We start from the raw sequence: 13,529 nt of genomic DNA, 5'->3' as shown, positions 1-13,529 counted from the left end.
GCACATACACACATACACACATACACACATACACACATACATACATACATACATACATACATACATACATACGTATAGTCCACTGCAAAGTCCACTGCACCCTGGAATACAATGGGTGCAAACACATACACCTGCACTGTGACTTTCCTGGGTTCTGGCCTTCACCCCCCCCCCCGCTTGATCTTGAGATCCAGTGTGGTAAAGTGCTTAAAGAGTAGTGAACTCTTTAGAGCTGGGTTTGATTCCTGACTCCTCCTCCATATGCAACCAGGTGGGTTGCCAACTTCCAGGTGGGTGTCTAGAAACCTTCAAGAAGGTGAAAGAAAGACAGGTTGAAAGAGAAAGAAAGAAACAGAGAAAAAGAGAAAGAAAGAAGGGGGAGGAAAGGGAGGAGGGAATGGTAGCATCAGTTTTCCTGGAGAAAACAGCTGTTTTGGAGGGGCACTGGCCTTCCTATCCTCAACCCCTACAACAATGTCTACACAGGTCACCACTGTCCCCACCTTCCCATCCAAAATCACATTTACCAAAGGCCAGAATAGTCAGTCTGTGGAAGAGTGGGCTGCCATCTTCCTGCCCTCCACATCTTCCAAAGATCCAGCTAGGAAAGCCGTGGTGTTGGTGAGTGGCTGCCAATTTTCATCTCCCCTATATTTACCAAAAACTAGGTAGGGAATGAGGACAGGAAGGCCTGGAGGATCCATAGGGTCGCAATGGGTCAGACACAACTTCGCAACTAACAACAACAAGGCAGGGAATGACCAAGGGGGTCTGCCTCCTTCCCACCCCCTCCCTCATATCTTCCAAAGGCCTAGCTGGGTGGAGAAGGCCTCTTCCCCACCTACCCCCACATCTCCCAAAGGCTAGGCTGTTTGGGGAAGTCCATGGGGGATGAACTTCACATGACTTACTCTTGAGTAGACATTCCCAGGGCAGAGGTATATCCTGGCTGTCCTGGGTCCCAGAGGGCTGGCAGGGGACTGTTTCCAGACCTCCCGCAGCCTCCAGAAATCTTGCATAGCCTGTGCCAGGAGACAGCCCCCCCCCCCATGTCCTCTGAGTTGAAAGAGGCCAGGGCACCTTACAGGCAGTAGGGCACGCTCTGATGCTGGCTCCTTTTACTCACAAGTAAACATTCCCAGGGCAGGGGCCATAAATTACTTATGAGCAAACATTCCCAGGGTAGAGGTTTTTTGTTGTTGCCATCCTGCAAGTCTTCATTTTGGCAGGGAGGAGAAGCGTGGTTGACCAGACAGAAGCCCTGTGGGAGGGAGAGTGGCCGGCCAGAGCCAATTGATTTGTACTCCCCCTTCCCTTCCGGGCAGGGAAGGCCCCTTTTGGTTCCTTTGCCCTTGGTGGGTGTGGAGATGGGGCTAGGCCTTTTTTGTTTTGTTTTAACTGGTGTCAGCATGCAGAATAATTCATTTGTGCCATAACACAATGAAAAATAAAGAGAAAAAAAAAAGAAATCACCCCCCCCCATCCATCTATTACTATGGCACTCAATTTCCATCCTTCAATTCCCCCCTCCCTCCTTCCTCCCCTTCCTCCCCAAAGGCCCTCCCCCCACATCAGCCATTCTGCAATACTTTCCCCTCACTTTCTGAAGGTGGTAGCCTGGCTGACAAGTTCAGCTGTAAGGTGAGAGTCCCTAGTCAGAGGACCCTTCTCCCTCATTCTCTCTCTGGGAGTCCTGGACGTTCTAAAGTCTTCTGGTGGGCAGGGCTCATTCCTGGGGGGCTTAGAACATTCAGCATTTCGAGGGGTTTAGGGACACAATTTTATGTATATTGATGATGATGATGATATTCATGGGAGTTGGGAGGGCAAGCATTACTTTAAGGACATTTGAACCAATATTATACTGACTTCTGAGTGATACACATTTTTTGTTTTTAAAAACGTCTTTGAAAGAACTGTCTAATACTGTCTTTTCAGCTTAATTAATTCATAATTCTACCTTTTCTAATAAGCTATTTCTTAAAAAAATAATTAGCTTTCCCATGCTAAATATTTCTGCTGTGTTGAATAATTAGGACATAATCCAATATTTGCTGTGTGCATAGGATAGCAGCTTGAGCATTGTGTGTGGCAAAGATTAACATACAACCAATTTTATTAAAATTTTAGAACATAAATGTATATATACTTCTTCCCTGGTTCGGAGGAACACAAGGGTGCCTGATTTCAGTCCTCCCTCTGCCTCCAAGGAAGTTTTGGTATTAGTGGCTTTTTTCATGGTCTGGAAACTGTGCCTATATCCTGAGTACTAGGTGCATAAGTCAAACCCTGGGAAACACATATGCAATAGTATTCTTTGTCATCAGCAATTATTTATCCAGGAAAGAAAATATACATTCATGCTGAGATACTTGCAGTTTATAAATACAGCAGGCAAACGTATCTTTATTGTTAGCCAGAGTCACTCATGAATTGAGCCTTGGTTCAGCTCATATTGACTTGGCTATTTGGCACCTCGGTTAAGTGCTGTGTTGTGCAACTTTGTGGCTGCATACTAGCTGGGCTGCTGGAGTTTCATTTCCTCCTGTCTTTTTGCTTTTCAGTTTTCACAGGTGAAACTGATTTTCCTAGGATTACAAATGATTGGGTCAGATAGTTAACACCAAAATGTTTGGGTAAACTACAACTCACATGGGGCTGTGGGAAAGCAAGCACATGTCAACTGCCATGGATGCAAATATATAAGCAGCCAACCACATATCATATATTGATCAGACAACCACACACACTGAGCATGGTAACATTTTAAAAGAAATTAATCCCATTTAATTATTATATAATTGACTGTGTTAATCTTTCATTCCAACAACTGACAGCAGAACGCAACAAAATGTTCATGTGGTGGGGGATTAATGTACACTGTATGCAATTGTTTGCATGCATGGCTATCAAGAAAGGGGGTGTGTGTTAGAGGGGCTTAGCTGTAGGGCCTCTAATGCAGTGTCAGGCTGTATCCAACCAAACATTTTACCTTTTATTTTGATGCAGTTCTGGCTTCAGACACTAGGGACACAGAGAATTTCTGAGCACAGTCAAAGGAAATCTACAATCAGCTGTATTACCCTTTCTCCAAGACTGAAGCAATCTTGCCTAACAGATCATGCTAAGCCAATTAAGCAAGCCTAAAGTAATTGCCAGTCTGCAGGTCATTTTCTCCAGTAGTCTAACCTTTCTTTCTTTCCTTCCACTCAACTGGGTCAGCTCTTGCACAGTAGTAGTTAGGGAATTCCAGCAAGATAAAACAATATTTTCTTCTCTTAATTTCTCTACTCTTTTCCCACACTTTTCTCATTCATTCATATCTCCCTCCACCTAATATTCCCATGTCCTCCCTTTATTTTCACTTGGTCTCAAGACCGACTGATCCCTATCCTGCTTGGTGACAGAATATTCTTAAGAATACTACATTAGGAAACCTTTGTCAATACTATGAACATAAGTGGGGAGAAAGGTGTTAATATCTTCCCATGATCTAAACTAAGATGCTTCCCCTTCCTCTACTTTTTACATATATGCTAATGGAACATGAACCTATTTCCATGGTTATACATGTAGAACAGGGGTTACAGCTCTCAGTTCAGGCACAGGGTTTTTAATCATTATTTTGTTAGTGAAAGATAGATCTTTAGCCCTTTGTAATTTGGCTATATGGCAAATTATGCAATATTTTAAATATCAAGTATAATTAGATTTATAACAAATATCATCCCCAGTCTTTCTCCCCCATGAAGACCCAAAACTGCAATGTTCTCCTGCTTTCCTATTTATCCTCAGAACAGGTATGTCTGGCTGAGTATCCCCCTGAAACCATTTATTGCAGGTTGGGGATCTGAATATTAGAGACACACGGAGAGGAAGAAGAAGAGTTGGTTCTTATAGACCATTTACGCAGTGGGATCTTCACTGCCCCAGCTCCCGCGCAGCAGCACAAATCGGGGGCAGATGATGCGCACAGGGCCAGATGCTCCCCCGTGTGAGTGCAGGAAGAGGTGGGGCAACCTGCTACGACTAAAACTCCAGCCTGTAGCCCGGCATGAAACCTCCAGTGCGTAAATGGTCATATGCTGCTTTTCTCTACCCAAAGGCATCTCAAAGCGGCTTACAGCCACCTTCCCTTTCCTCTCCCGACAACAGACACCCACAACAGTGGGTGAGGCTGAGAGAGCCCTGATATCACTGCTCGGTCAGAACAGTTTTATCAGCGCCGTGGCAAGCCCATGGTCACCCAGCTGGTTGCACATGGGTGAGTGCGGAATCAAACCCGGCTTGCCAGATTAGAAGTCCACACTCCTAACCACTACACCAACACGACAGGTTGCTTAAAAGTTCTGTTATTACATGTTGACTATTGTGAAGATACCCTGGTTCAAGGTGCTCCAGTTCCAATCATTTTGGCATTGTAACTTCCATCATCATTCTGCCTGCCAGTGTGATGTACTAGTTACAGTCAGACCAGGATCTGGGGAAACCAAGTTCAAATCCCTACTCTGCCATGGAAGCTTGCTGGGTGACTCTGGGCAAATCAAGCACTCTGAGTCTAACTGACTTCATAGAGGAATTGTAAGGAGAAAATGGAGGCAAAGAGCAGCTTTGGGTTCCTATTGGGGAGAAAAATGGGATATAAATAAAGTAAACAAACACTGGCAGATAGGCCAATTCTTTTATTACTACAGAGTCATGGTAACAGCAAGCAAAGTGATTTGTTTATTTGGTTTATTTGGTTTTTATAAGGGTCATCTGAGGGTGCAGATGGAGACTTTGTTCAGGAGCCTGTCTATGTGCACAGAAAGCAACCTACCAAACAGGCCTGTGAGTCTGTTCCAAGGTCACCCAGCAAGCAAGCTTCCAGGACAGGAGCTGAATTGCTATGCACTTGAGCATCCATAATGGAAACATGTTTCTGTATACCCCTTGTTCTCCCTGCATTAGGGCAGCTGGGTTTTAACAATCCTGATCTGCATCTCTAAACAGAGCTCTAATATTCACAGAGTATCTTTGGCCAGTGTAATTGATCATCAGTAGTAGCTTCAGATCCATAGTGAGTATATGCATATATAACAACTATCCTTGACTCTGCAGTGAAAAAAAGTTTTTCTCCTGTGGAATCTCTAGGCATACATCATCCTACATGCACAAGTAGTCTCCAGATTGAGACTTAAATGCTGAGTATTAGATCAGCACTCTGACGGTGAATAAATATTTCAAGCTTGGTATACAGAGGAAAATAAGCAGCACCAAAACTCTGTGCAGTTCTATCATCTGGAGTATCCTATTTCACAGTTTCAAGTGAGATAGTAGATCATCATACTGCTTCATAGGAACTGGAATCACAATTTCGTATTGATGTTGACAGCATCTTCTAACCTACAATCTAGGGCAGATCTCAGCTGAAAATGGAGAGAAACAACACTTTACTTTGAAGTCTGGTTGTTTGCTTGCTACTGTATAAGTATTTATTAATATTAATGTTGTAAAGTTAAGCTCTCCTTATAAATTATTTAACCAAATTCTTTATTGTAAATGATCATGTCTGTCTGAAATATTAAAGTTCAGAAATGGTCCAATGCTACTTCTTGTTTTGACAGTTCTCCTTATTACACTGATAATTTCCTGACATAAGCACAATAGGGTCACATCTGTTTCCATTTATTTACACATAATTGAAGCATTGTATTGTTAAGGGGGAAAACACAAAGGAACGTAGAATGCTAGCCCAGAAAATGCCTCTGGGACATTCTTTTTTCCTTTTCTTTCTCTACCTTATTTTGGCCTGGAACGAAAGAAGGTTGAAGACTGTAATAAAATTAGAGGACCATTAGGTCTTAAAAATAAAGCATACTGAAAGCATCAGTGTGACAAATAAAATGAACGACCTCATCCAAAGTGTTTGGTCAGAAGTAAGAGCCATTGATTTCAGTGGAATTTACTCTTGAGAAGGTACACACAGGATCTCAATCTTAAGCGATTTGTTCTTATTACACAAACATTTCCATTCCAGAAACCAACAACAGCACTAGACATGATCAAAGTATTTTTGTATTTGTACCAGGTGATGATGATGCATATTTATCTATCTTGTAGGGGATCTCTGAACATCGTGGAGCCCCCACAATCTTCTGAGTGAACGTCAAAGAGGTAAAATATTATTGCCAAAAGTAAAAGACTAAAACCTTTTCTGTATGCTTTCTTTCATCTCAACTATACATGCATTATTCTGTAGCATAACGAAGCTATAAAAAGACAAAATGGTGTTTTGGGAACATGCATCCTATGTTCTCTTGGCAAAACAGAAACGATTAACTGAATTACAGGTTAGTTTGACTGCTATTCTGTGTGATCAGAAGATACATGTATCATAGATTATGTGCCACAATGAAAGTGGCCCACTTTCCAAGCCCTAAAACCACTGGTCTGAACATAAGGAAGCTACCCTTGTTTCAACACTTCTCCACTAACTTAAAAGTGCAGTTGGTTTAAGTTCTACTTCTGACACCTTGCCACAGTGATCCATGCAACAGTCATCTCTAGACTGCATTACTGCAACTCACTCTACATAGGCCTTCCCTTATCCCTGCTCCGGAAGCTACGAATTGGCAAAAATGCAGCTGCCCCTGTTCTCACTCAAACTCCATGGAGAGCCTAAATTATCCTCCAGCAGTTGTTCTGGCTACTAATCAAATACCAGATCAGTTGAATGGGCTAGTATGTACCTTCAAGGCCACATGTGGTCAGGATAAGGCATACCTCAAGGACCATCTTTTTGCATATACTCCCTGAAGAGTGACACACTCTATACATTCAAATGAGCTAGTAATTCCTGGCCCTAAAGAAGCCCACCTGGCCTCAACGAGAGCCAGTGCTTTTTCATCCACAGCCCCAACCTGGTAGAATGAGCTCCCCAATGAAATCAACGCCCTATCAGAACTCGAACAGTACTGTATGGTCTTAAAAATGGAGCTCTTCTACCAGGCCAGATGAGGCCAATGGCGGGGACCTCCCTACAACCTGTCCCTTTCCAGGCAACCTAATATGTCCTAATATGTCCCGAACTGTTGCTATTACCCCCCTCAACTGTTTTGGTTACCTATATGTTGTGCTGTTAATTGTTTATCTTTTTTTGTTTATATTGTTCCAAGTGTTCTATATATCTTTTACAATCCCCCATTGGTTTTATGTATACCACCCTGAGACATCACAGTGAGGGGCAGTATATAAATTACATGAATAAATAAATAGAATAAATAAAATTGATATGAAGTATAGACAGTGGTCCACATTGACAGAAAGAGGTCTTTGAAAAGGTGGCAAGAAACCTTACAAACTTGGATGCAGAACTGAGAATTCAGGTAGGATCATGAATAAAGTAAAAATAAGAAAGTTTATGGAGAGGAATTATATAAATAGCTGGGTTGGGGAACTATAACATTAAATTAGTCAAAGTAATACTCAAGTCTTGCTAACAGAAAACAGTAGCCCTGCTGCTACTCCAGCATTAGATGGAGTCTGCTGGAGAGAAAGATACTCAGGGTCTTTAAATGTTTCTATAACAGTTCACAGCATCAGCTGTTTGTTGGGCTCCAATCAAAGTGAATAGATTTGGGTAAACCTGAATCATGGGAACCCAAATCTCTGCACCAATCCGGTGATTCAGGTGATTTGGATATACATGAATCAATTTGAGCTGAATCAAAATTAAAATATCCCTGATTTTTTTTTTGTGCATCCCTAGTTCCTACTACAAATTTAGTTACAGTGATTGTTAGAGATTGTTATCCATTTGTGTGGTCATTCCAGCAACGGTCCATTGAAACTGAAGCCTGTCTCTAGAGCAGGGGTAGTCAACCTGTGGTCCTCCAGATGTTCATGGACTACAATTCCCATGAGCCCCTTCCAGCAAACTCTGGCATCTGGAGGACCACAAGTTGACTACCCGTGCTCTAGAGAATTCCACTACTATGAATGTATCCTATTTACCATATATGGATTTGCTTTTTTATGTATGTTAATGATGATGGTGACAATGAATTAAAAAAAAAATTATTGAGGATACCTTTCACAAAGTATGAACTGACATTTAGGCTGATTTTATGCCAAGAGTATTACATGGTGAATCTAGAGGAAGAAGGCTATTGGATGGGAGTGGGGTGGGATGGGAAAGTAATGGTCATTACCCACCACCACCTAAAACTGGGCCCTACTACACCTGCCCTCAGAGCTATTCACCTGATTCAAGCCACATTTCCTTTGAGACAAGTTTGATCTCAGGGAGACTGCCAAGTAATTATGGTCAAGACTGCAGCTTAAATTTCAAAAGCATTTTCATGGGGGACAAACAGTAATTTACCTATTTTTGAATTTGGGATTTATGGGTTAAAGTAAAAATGAGATACCGATCATTAACTAGAGGACTTATCCACTATAAGCAAGCCCTTGTAATATTTTATTCCACCTGTAATAAATTCAGACATTTATATTTAGAATTGTACCGTCAACTTAATTTGTAACGTTAAGACAATTTTGATCCCCATATGGCTTAGAGCTAAACAAAGGCCAAGTCCCCTTCCTCTGTCTTTCACATCAATGCCAAGAATACTAAGTCTTTGTGCTCCTCCTGTATCGTACCCAAATTTACTTCTCACCTCAGTGCACTTGAGGAGCTTGAGGAAACTGAAAGTGGGCTAGAGAAAATGTGGACAGTATAGAAGAGAATCACTCAAGCATCCTTTTCTCAGGATCAGCCTAGTGTCTTGTGTACATGAGGCAGCAGATAGAGCAGTTCACTGAAACCTATGCTAACCACTAATTATGTGGGTCCTTTCTCCTACATACTTAGAATGGCTCAAACTCAAAGAATTAGAGAAGTTATGTCACCATCTTATTCTAATTGTTTGTTATGCGATTTTTATGGGTTGTATGTGATTTTATTGATTTTACTTGCAAGAAAGCCCATTGCAAGCAAGAATGCAATGGGTGCTAGGACCCAGAGGACACCTGGAGGTGCAGTTCTCTCTCTGTGTCTCTCTCTCCCTCGCTACGCAGCAGGAGGCATAGCAGGTAATTAGAAGAAGAAGAAGAGTTGGTTCTTATATGCCGCTTTTCCCTACCCGAAGGAGTGATAGGAGGGAATGAGGGCTCTGTGTGTCTCTCTCTGTCTCTGGCATGTCTGAAAGGAACATGGCTAGCTTCCAGGGAGGAAGGGTGGGAGCTGTAGGGGCAGGGCCAATCAGGGTGATTGGCCCTAATCCAACTTGGACAGCTGGACACTTACCACCCCCAAGGCTGTTTCACAAATATATAGAGGAAACATGGATAAGGATATTTTGTAAACTGCCACGAGATGGCTATTGTCAAGAGTAGTGGTACAGAAATTGAAGCATAAATAAATAAATAAGTAAATAAGTAAATAAAGCTGTTTACAATGTTCAGTCTATAGTATTTTACCCCTAAAAGCTGTAATTTCAGCACTCTGGTTACCATGAAATTACTCATTTTGTCATTAGGAGTGATTCATTACCTCTTATATGAGTCACTCTCAGGAAAATTAATATAGGAAATATTTTCTTCATCAAATGCCTATGCTGATGTCAAACTCTGTTGAAGAACTCCCTTGTTAACCTTGAACAGAGGGAAATATTTAATATAAATCTAGCACTAGAGAAAGAGAAACAATCCAAATAAGCACTTTAAATATTTGAACTGATACTTGAGAAGTGGTGGATGAAATCTTTCATGATAGTGTACCATTTGAATGTAATTTACTCTCTGTTCAGTTCCAAGGAAGTATAAAGAAGGACAAGAGGATCATTTACGAAAAAAAAATGTTTCTAGTGTAAAAATCTGAGTGATGTATTTCAAGAGTAAAAACAATCAGTCTCAATTAAAAGTAAATAATAAAATCAATAAAATATGAAGAAGTTATAGAGAAATGTGGATACATGTCATTTCATATACATTAAAAAATCTCATGAAGGGTTCAAATGTTTTTTATAATTGGAGCAGTCCTATGCCTCAGCAAGTAGTCTAAACGCTGAATGTATTGTAAAGTTAAGTTTCAGATAGAGACAATTTACCCATTTTTACATTGCCTTTTTGTGCGTAAGAATTGTATCTGCCTGTCAACATTATAATTACTACATTTATAATCAGTTTCCCTCAAATTAATCTATGGATTTTTTCTAATCTCAAAACAGCCTTGCATGCTAAATTAACCTGAGAAATAATGCCTAGCACACGATCACCAAGATATAGGGTTTCTAGCTGAGGGTTGTGAAGCACCTGGAAATATTTGGGGTGGAGCCTGGGAACAGCAGGGTTTTTTTTGGGCAGGGGGAGGACCTCAGTATAGTATAATGCCATGGAGTCAACTCTCCAAATGCTTTCGGCATTACCATGGGGGATGTTTACTGGCGGCGAACTAGGTCCAACCCAGATTGCTTCCTCCTTATTGAGGAAGCTTGGGAAGAACAGTTCCACCACCTGGTGGGTGAGCAGCAGCAGGTTTTTAAAAATTTGCACGAAGGTGGGATCTTAACCCCATCTTTGTGCCAATTAAAAAATGCTCAATTTGGCCCCATAGCACTGTGAAGTACCATGGAGCCAAGTGGGGCATTTTCTGTCCTCTCCAGGCTGCCCTAGGAGGGGGAAGAGCGGGGCCTGAAAGGCCCGGTCCTCTTACATCCACATGGGCCTGTGGCAGGTCAGGCCCTGTTGGCCCCCATGGCAGACTGGGGAATGCAGATATTTTGACATTCCCATGCTGCAGGGCAATGGAGTATCTAATCCATGCCAGACCCGGCTTGGTTTTCTCCACCAGTGTGGAATCAGTCCTAAACTCTTTATTCAGATTGCTACGCTAATGGATTTTCTTTTCCTACCTGAAGAAGGGATGCATATATTTGGGACAATAGGCTCTCTGAGAAAAGTGCTACTAATCTCATCAACTCCCAGTATTTCCTTGCCTTCAGATACACAAACTCAATTAGCCAGCACTAAAAATATGTCCCAGTTTAATAATTTCCTTTCCTGTAATACATGGGTCATCAAGCATATTAACATCTCCAGTTCTACCCCAGTAGAGTAATCAGTTATTTGGTTCATGGAAATTTTGAAAATTCCACTCTGGGCCTTGTCAATGCTCTGGACAAACCCTTCACATGCCTGCCAATTTAATATACAAGAAATTGTATCAAGCACATTGTTTTAGGGGCTATCACATCAGGCACATCCTGAAGTTACAATATTCCTGTAAATTAGAGCACCAAGGACCATTCTCTCTGTGTGTGTTCTCTGAGATTCTCCACACACCCACACTATATATGGGCCTGTCTTCATCTTGTCTCTCTCTGTGTGTTCTTTGGACATCTTACATGCATAGCCTTCTTGTGTGGAGGCTACCTCCATTTTCTTATTTGAAATGCTGGTCATTTATTTTGATTTGCTGATTTTTCCTCTTCATGTTGTGGTGAAATCCTTTGTTTCCCAAACTTTCTTAAAACTAATCCCATTCAACCATGCCTTTCCTTAGCATTATTAATTTATTTATAATTTAGATTTTTATCCTACCCTTCCCATCTAAAGGCGGCCTCCTTATATTGTGCTACGAGAACCTTTGGTGTGCCTTTAAATTCTTTCTTAATAAAACAACTTTCCAGTTATTGTGGAATTTATTTTAAGAGTTTCAGAAGGTAATAACTCAGTACACATAGGTAGAGGTATTCCTCTCACATCATCACACTTTCCAAACCAAACTTTCAATATCTAATTTGGGTAGCATAATTAATATTCAAAACATACCCTTGACTACTTCTCCTGACTTTGGATTTTGAATAAATCTGTTTATTGGAAAGGTACTAAGAGAGGGATTTTTAAACACAAACAAAACAGAAGATTCAAAATTAGTAAATAAACCATGTAGAATTTATTTTTAAATCTTTTGTAGCTAGGATTTATTCTTTCCCCATTTTTCCCCTTTGTATGACTGAAAGAGACTGAGAGTGAAGCAACAGTAGTACAATATGTGCTTCAAACATACAGCCCATCAAAAAAGACTTTTGGGGCAGCAGTTCATCCCTAAATCAAAGTAAAAGTGTGCTAGCCTGGTGCTTTTTTCATTGTCATGGCAGCTGCTCACTATATCACAGAGGCGGTTGACTACTCCAAGTGAGGTCTGTAAACCTGCTGCATTTGGGTCATAACCTAGCATACAGAGCTGAAATCTAGAAGCCAAAGCCAGCATAAGAGAGAGAGAGAGAGAGAGAGAGGGAGAAAGCGCTCATACGGGCCAATGCAGCCTGTTCAGCTTAGCAATTAATGTATTTAAACACCAACTGGCATAGGTAACAAGGGTCATTTGAAAAGCAGCACAAGGTCATGTCTCTTTTGAACAAAATTAAATACCAGAGGATGAACAATAATTACATGTCTGGCAGCACTGATAAAGACAAGGCTTAAAGTCATAATAAGTTGGATATCACTGCTAGTGAAAGCAGCTCACACAAATGCCATATGATAAACCAGCATTAAATGCCAAGGTATCACTGTATCTAAAATATCCCTTCCAAAATTCTTCCAAGACTGCTTTATATACATAGCTGGTGTCAGAAAAATTAAAAGTGGAAATCGATCTACTGCCACAGAGGAAATTCTTTTTACAACAAAAGGAACATAGTGAAGGCAATTTCTCTATCGTTTCCCTCTGCTTGGGAAAAAGACACAAATTTTAACACCCTAATGAAAACTAATAGGTATAAATCTGGAAAATATTTACAAGTATTTTCCATTTAAAAGATTTTTTTTCCAAATCTGGAATCTAATTTAGATGAAGGGATTAAAAGGTAAAGGTATCCCCTGTGCAAGCACCGGGTCATGTCTGACCCTTGGGGTGATGCCCTCTAGCGTTTTCATGGCAGACTCAATATGGGGTGGTTTGCCAGTGCCTTCCCCAGTTATTACCGTTTACCCCCCAGCAAGCTGGGTACTCATTTTACCGACCTCGGAAGGGTGGAAGGCTGAGTCAGACTTGAGCCAGCTGCTGGGATTGAACTCCCAGCCTCATGGCAGAGCTTCAGACAGCATGTCTGCTGCCTTACCACTCTGTGCCACAAGAGGCTCTAGATGAAGGAATTACATGTTTAAATTAAGAAAATGCCAAAATTTTACTGCAACATAAATAAAGACATATGTGGATATTTCTGCTCAAAAAGCATTCTACTATTACACTGGCCAATCACAGTGTTATCACCTGGCTAACCGAGCAAGCTTCCAGTTCAAATTTCAATGCCTGCAGGCCAAATTTACAAATACGCTCTTGAATCTTTTTCAAATTAAGCTGAAAATAGAGCGGCATACATGCAGGTCAGTCTCTTCCTAAAACAAAGAAAAGGAATGTATCACCCAACCATGGATCTATTACTTGTTTGTAACAGTGCTCATTTGTTGTGCAGAATCAGTGAGTTGTCTAGAATGAACACACATTCTTGAGAAATAATTAATGATACTTTTTCAACAGG

At 41.1% G+C, this 13,529-nt stretch overlaps 1 protein-coding gene and 1 long non-coding RNA gene across 3 annotated transcripts in view; one reads left to right on the top strand and one right to left on the bottom strand.

Annotated features, from left to right (window-relative positions):
• The window catches only part of LOC143822494 (protein eyes shut homolog), a 672,231-nt gene that overhangs the window by 395,707 nt on the left and 262,995 nt on the right, over positions 1–13,529 (bottom strand). The gene's annotated exons all lie outside the window — the stretch shown is intronic.
• The window catches only part of LOC143822504 (uncharacterized), a 78,984-nt gene that overhangs the window by 11,419 nt on the left and 54,036 nt on the right, over positions 1–13,529 (top strand). For both annotated transcript variants that reach the window (XR_013226172.1, XR_013226175.1), the window contains one exon: positions 6,103–6,156. This is a non-coding gene — a long non-coding RNA (uncharacterized LOC143822504). The remainder of the gene's footprint in view (positions 1–6,102; positions 6,157–13,529) is intronic.

Source organism: Paroedura picta, chromosome 1 (assembly GCF_049243985.1).
Source record: "Paroedura picta isolate Pp20150507F chromosome 1, Ppicta_v3.0, whole genome shotgun sequence".
Lineage (NCBI taxonomy): Eukaryota > Metazoa > Chordata > Lepidosauria > Squamata > Gekkonidae > Paroedura > Paroedura picta.
The sequence above is the reverse complement of the archived record's forward strand: the minus strand, read 5'-3'. Positions and strand labels throughout refer to the sequence as shown.